The sequence below is a fragment of the Pinus tabuliformis genome, chromosome 3_1, assembly GCF_031772625.1.
Source record: "Pinus tabuliformis cultivar Carrire ecotype Pingquan chromosome 3_1, CPIR1, whole genome shotgun sequence".
Classification (NCBI taxonomy): domain Eukaryota; kingdom Viridiplantae; phylum Streptophyta; class Pinopsida; order Pinales; family Pinaceae; genus Pinus; species Pinus tabuliformis.
In genome coordinates, this window is record NC_142301.1 from 828556503 (window position 1) to 828562502 (window position 6000).

Sequence of the window (6000 nt, forward strand, 5' to 3'; positions counted from 1 at the left end):
AGATGAACAGGTAAAACGAGCAAAACTTCAAACCCTCAGAATTCAGTATGAAAATCTCAGAATGCACAATGATGAAAGTGTGGCTAACTATTTCCTTCGTGTAGATGAGATTGTTAATTTCATGAAAATTTTGGGTGAAGAAATAAAAGAGGCTGTTGTGGTTGAAAAGGTTATAAGATCTTTGTCCCCTAAGTTTGAATCAAAAGTTTCTGCAATATAAGAAAAGGAGAATCTACGGAACCTTACCATGTCATAGCTGCACAGAATTCTAACTGCTTACGAAATGAGGAAAGGAGGACCATCAGACAGGAGAGAAGTTGCATTCAAGGCATCAGGCAAACGAGATTACTATGAGTTAGGACATATGTCAAAAGAAGAGGAAGAATCAAATTTTGTCAAGAACCTTCAACGGGGTGCTGGCAGATTTAGAGGTAAGTTACCTTTCAAATGCTTTGCTTGTGGAAGAGTAGGTCACTATGCTGCCAAGTGTCCTCATAAATATAAGCTTGACAAAGGTAAGGAACATGTTAGATGGAACAAGAAACAGAATGTAAATAAGAAAAGCTATTACACTCATGAAGATAGTGATGGACTTTCAAATAGTGATGAAGAAGGCTATAATTATAAACTTTTAATGGCTTTTGAAGATGATGATTTTGTGGATGCTATAGATGAAGAAGGTCTTTATGAAGAGATTTCTAGACTCAAAATTTGTTTAGAAGAGAAGAATGTGATCATAGATACTCTACAATTCCAACTTGCTGAAAAGGAAAAACATCATGAAAAGTTAGAATGTGAAATTGTGGGACTGAGAAAAGAGATTGAGAAAACAAAAGCTCTTAATCTTAGATTTGTTAAAGGATCTGACACTTTAGATGAGATTATCAAAGTGCAGCGCTCTCCACTAATCAAGACAGGTCTAGGATATAATGAAGAAACAACTCAAGTGCAGAAACCATCTACCTCCAAGAGTTATCTTGATGCTGCAAGGAGAAGTGAACAAAGACCCAATGGAAATCACCAGGTAAATCAGGGACAATTTACCTCAAGAATGAACAAAGACTACCAAGTAAATCGGGGGCAATCTACTTTAAGGACAAACAGAAGCTACAACCAGCCACAGGTAAAACCTTCTCAATTTGCCTCAAGAATGGATGTCAATAGGAACTACAATCATTTGGCTGGTAGATTTGATAATCATAGGAGTTTTTTCAATGGCCAATGCTTTTCTTGTCATAACTTTGGTCACAAAGCAGCTCAATGTGTTGCCTATAAGACAATCATGACTAGAGAAGCTCATAAACAGAGGAGTATGACTGGGATCATGAAAAGGACCTACAACAACTTCTCTGCTCTTGAAAATGAAATAGAATGTTCTATTTGTAACAATTTCGGTCATGAAGATTCTGAATGCAGGAGCAGGTTTCGACAGACAACTCAGAAGGAGCAAGCCTCAAGTGCCAAATCATGGAGAATAAAAGAACCACAACTAGAAAGATGTGGTATAGCCTTATATGCAGAAGGGTAGGAAAATCATTGGTACATCGACAGTGGATGTTTGAAACATATGACAGGTGATAAAGAAAAACTTCAGTCATATAGTGCCTTAGAGAAGGAGAAGAAGGCCTCTTTTGGAAATGACACCCCTGCTCTCATAAAAGGTAAAGGTTTTGTTCAGTTGAAAGAAAGGGTAAAAGCTAGAAATGTCATGTATGTTGATGGCTTAAAGCATAATCTATTAAGTGTCAGTCAGATGTGTGATCAAGGAACTGATGTAATATTTCGATCAAATGGATGTAGTGTTCATGATATTGATACAGGAAAAACAATGATCAAAGGCATAAGAACTCCAAATAATTTATACATATTCAAAGAAGGACAACATCAATGCTATCTAAGCAAGAATGATGAACACTGGCTATGGCACAGAAGATTGGGGCATCTTAGTTTCTCACAGACAAGGAAAGCATGCAAATACCAGGTAGTTCGTGGTTTTCCAGACATCAGAATTCCAGACAATACAATATGCAAATCGTGCCAGTTTGGTAAGCAAACCAGAACTAACTTCCCTGAGAAGGAAGGATCAGCCAGCAGGTCGCTTGAACTTGTCCATACTGATGTATGTGGTCCTTCTAGGAAAAGGTCACCTCGAGGAGAAGAATACTTTATATTATTCATTGATGACTATTCCAAGATGTGTTGGATAGGACTTATGAAGCACAAAGACGAAGCCTTTGAAAAGTTCAAATCATTCAAAGCCTTGGTGGAGAACGAATCAGATCACAGAATCAAATGCCTCAGGTCTGATCGAGGAGGAGAATTTACCTCGAATGAATTTTTCAATTTTTGTGAAGAACATGGAATAAGAAGGGAATTCTCTACAGCTAGGACTCCTCAGCAAAATGGAGTAGTAGAAAGGATGAACAAAACGGTTCAACAAATGGCTCATGCTATGCTTGATGAGTCTGGAACTCCCGCAACCTTCTGGGGTGAAGCCGCATTTGCTGCAGTTGTTATTCTCAACAAAACGAATGTCCGGGTGAACAGCACTCAAACTCCACATGAGCTCTGGTATGGTGAGACTCCTTCGGTAAAATATTTCAAAATTTTTGGAAGCAAATGCTATATCAAAAATACTGATGAGAATCTTGGCAAGTTTGAACCTAGAGCAGATGAAGGCATTCTCCTTGGTTACTCTCCTCACAGCAAAGCTTACAAGTGTTACAATAAAAGGCTTGGAAAAATTGTTGAAAGTATTGATGTAGTAATTGATGAAGAAGAAAACACTCCTAGGCAGGTAAGATCTAAAGATTTCGAAGATGATGAGGACTATCCTTCAACATCAAATTAGACTTATGATGAAGAAGAAGCTCAAGAGGCACCAGAAGAACAGATAAGGATAGAAGATAAGACTCCATCTAGGTACGTTCAGAAGAATCATCCAGAATCTCAAATTTTGGGGCAGAAAGAGGCAGGTATACAAACAAGAAGAACAATTGCAGAAGCCTCAAGCTATTTGGCTTTGATCTCCTCCACTGAACCACAAAATGTAAAAGAGGCATGCAAAGATGAATGCTGGGTCAAGGCAATGGATGAAGAACTTGAGCAAATCGAAAAGAATAACACTAGGGAGTTGGTTCCTAGACCAAAAGATAAGAATGTCATAGGGACAAAATGGATCGTCAAAAACAAGTTGAATGAAAATGGGAAAGTGATTAGAAACAAGGCCAGACATGTCTGTAAAGGGTATGCTCAACAAGAAGGAATAGACTTTGAAGAAACTTTTGCTCCCGTTGCTAGACTTGAGGCCATCAGAATGTTCCTTACTCTCTCTAGCTTTCAGAAGTTCAAAGTATTTCAAATGGACTTGAAATCAGCCTTTCTGAATGGAGACTTAGAAGAAGAAGTGTACATTGAGCAACCAGATGGTTTCATTCTTGGGAATGATCCAAATCTTGTATGCAGACTAAAAAAGGCTCTCTATGGTCTTAAACAGGCTCCAAGGGCTTGGTACTACCGTTTGGACAAATATCTTCATCAACAAGGTATTTCAAAAGGATCAGCAAATAGCAATCATTATATAAAAATTGAAAATGACAAATTGCTAATACTTGTTGTGTATGTAGATGATATTATCTTTGGCAGCAATGAAGAAGCTATGAGTCAAAACTTTGCCTTGGTGATGCAGAAAGAATTCGAAATGTCATTACTTGGAGAGCTGACATATTTTCTTGGTCTACAAATCCAACAAAATGAAGGCGGTATCTTTTTGTCTCAAACCAAGTATCTCAAGTAGATCTTAAAGAAATATGGCATGGAAGATTCGAAACCAGTATGTACCCCTATGGTTACAGGATGCAGCCTCAGTGCAAATGATGAATCAGCAGCAGTGCATCAACCAACCTATAGATCCATGATTGGAAGTTTGCTTTATTTGACAGGTACCCGACCAGACATCATGCATGCAGTGGGAATGGTTGGAAGATTTCAGGCAAATCCAAAGGAAACTCATCTTCAGGCAGTGAAGAGAATCTTCAAGTATCTTCAAGGAACTCAAAACTATGGCTTATGGTATCCGAGAGATACAAATCTCACTCTTCATGCTTATACAGATGCAGATTGGGCTGGAAGCATGGATGACAGAAAGAGCACAAGTGGTGGTGCATTCTTTATGGGTTCCAGATTAGTATCTTGGTTCAGCAAGAAACAAAGTTCGATTGCTCTATCTACAGCTGAAGTGGAATATGTGGCTGCTGCATCTTGTTGCACTCAACTCCTTTGGATGATGCAAACCTTGCAGGATTTTCAAATCACTTGTACACCACCTATCTCCATCTTATGTGATAATACAAGTGCAATCAGCATTTCAAAGAATCCAGTTATGCATTCAAAGACCAAGCACATACCTATCAAATATCATTTCCTCCAGGAACAAGTGCTTGAACAAAAGGTCAAGTTGGAATATGTTCCCTCTAAGGAACAAGTTGCTGATATACTCACCAAACCACTGCCCAGGGAGACATTTGAATACCTCAGACAGAAGCTGGGAGTAGTTGATGCTTCATCCTGCTGTTGAAACTTGTCTGTTTCAGAGAAAAGTGGTTGTACGCGAGTTGGCTGAAGAGGATCCGCGTACATACGCTGGTTTATACAGATACAGTCGCGTATATGGAGGCTTGATGGATATCAGTAGGGACAGGCTCTGGTTGAAGATAGTCTGATATGGGTCTGACAGAGACCATCTGGCACAGGTTCAGGGGGAGCAGATAAACTTCTAATGATGCATTGTTGGCATTATCTTAGAAGCTTTTGGTTCAAGTTCACAGCTGTTGTTGGTTTCAGGTGGAACAAATGCAGAGGGAGAACAGAAGGAAATCATGGTTGCTAATCTGAATGGTGATTGACAGATGCTGCTGATATCAGTTATTGGTGACTTTCATAAGTCTTGCTCTAGATATTTTGTCTCTATGTCATGTATCTCTTTTATGGTGTCAAGGTCATGTAACGGCCTATTTTGGTTTCCCCACTATGCCTGGGATGAAGATGTAATGTACTTGGTTGTCATATGTAAATTTCTGATGTATCCCCACTTGGTTGGGTGGATGATCCCCACTTGGTTGGGTGATGGATGTATGTATTGAGTATTTTGGTGATAGGAAGGTCTTTTATGATGTATAAGTCATGGTTCTTCTTGAAGAACATATTTTTGCAGATCTTGCCTACAGTCAGGGGGAGCATGGTCAGCACAGCAGGGAAGAGATTTCAACATGTACTCAGGGGGAGCACAACCCTTTGCCCTTGATGACAAAGGGGGAGAATGACTTTGAGGATATTGGGGTTACCATCAGGTCCAAAGGGGAAGATTGTTGGCATTATGGCACTGATTTAGAGCTATGGCACAGGTGTTGTCCTTGATGGCAACTCACTTTGGTGACAGATCTCAGAATGAAGGAAAAATATATATACATAGGTTCACCTAGACGAAGGCGCGTATACACACGGGTTAGACGTTACAAAGGCCCGTATGCATATACATGCACTTTCACGCAAAGAAAAGCGCATATATGTTGGAGAACTTACTTTTGGTCCATGGTATTTAGTCCTTGGTATTTGAACCTATGGTTTTGGACCATGGTATCTCGTCAGAAGTGTTGATCCCAAGTATTGGGTCCATGGTATTGTTTTATTATGGTTTTGGACCGTGGTATTGTGAAAGGCCTAAGACTATAAAAGAGGAAGGAGATCATTTGGCAAAGGATCATCTAAATTAATTGAATATCTAATAAGTGCTAGATCTGAAATATTGGTGATTGGGGTTATGGTGCAGATCTGGATCTGAATGAAGGAGGAACCTTAGCGCAAAGAGAAGGATAAGTTCTATTGATGGGTCATAATCTTAAGGCTTGAATAATAGTATGGAACCTTAGTGCAAAGAGAAGGATAAGTTCTATTGATGGGTCATAATCTTAAGGCTTGAATAATAGTATCTTTGTATGATTT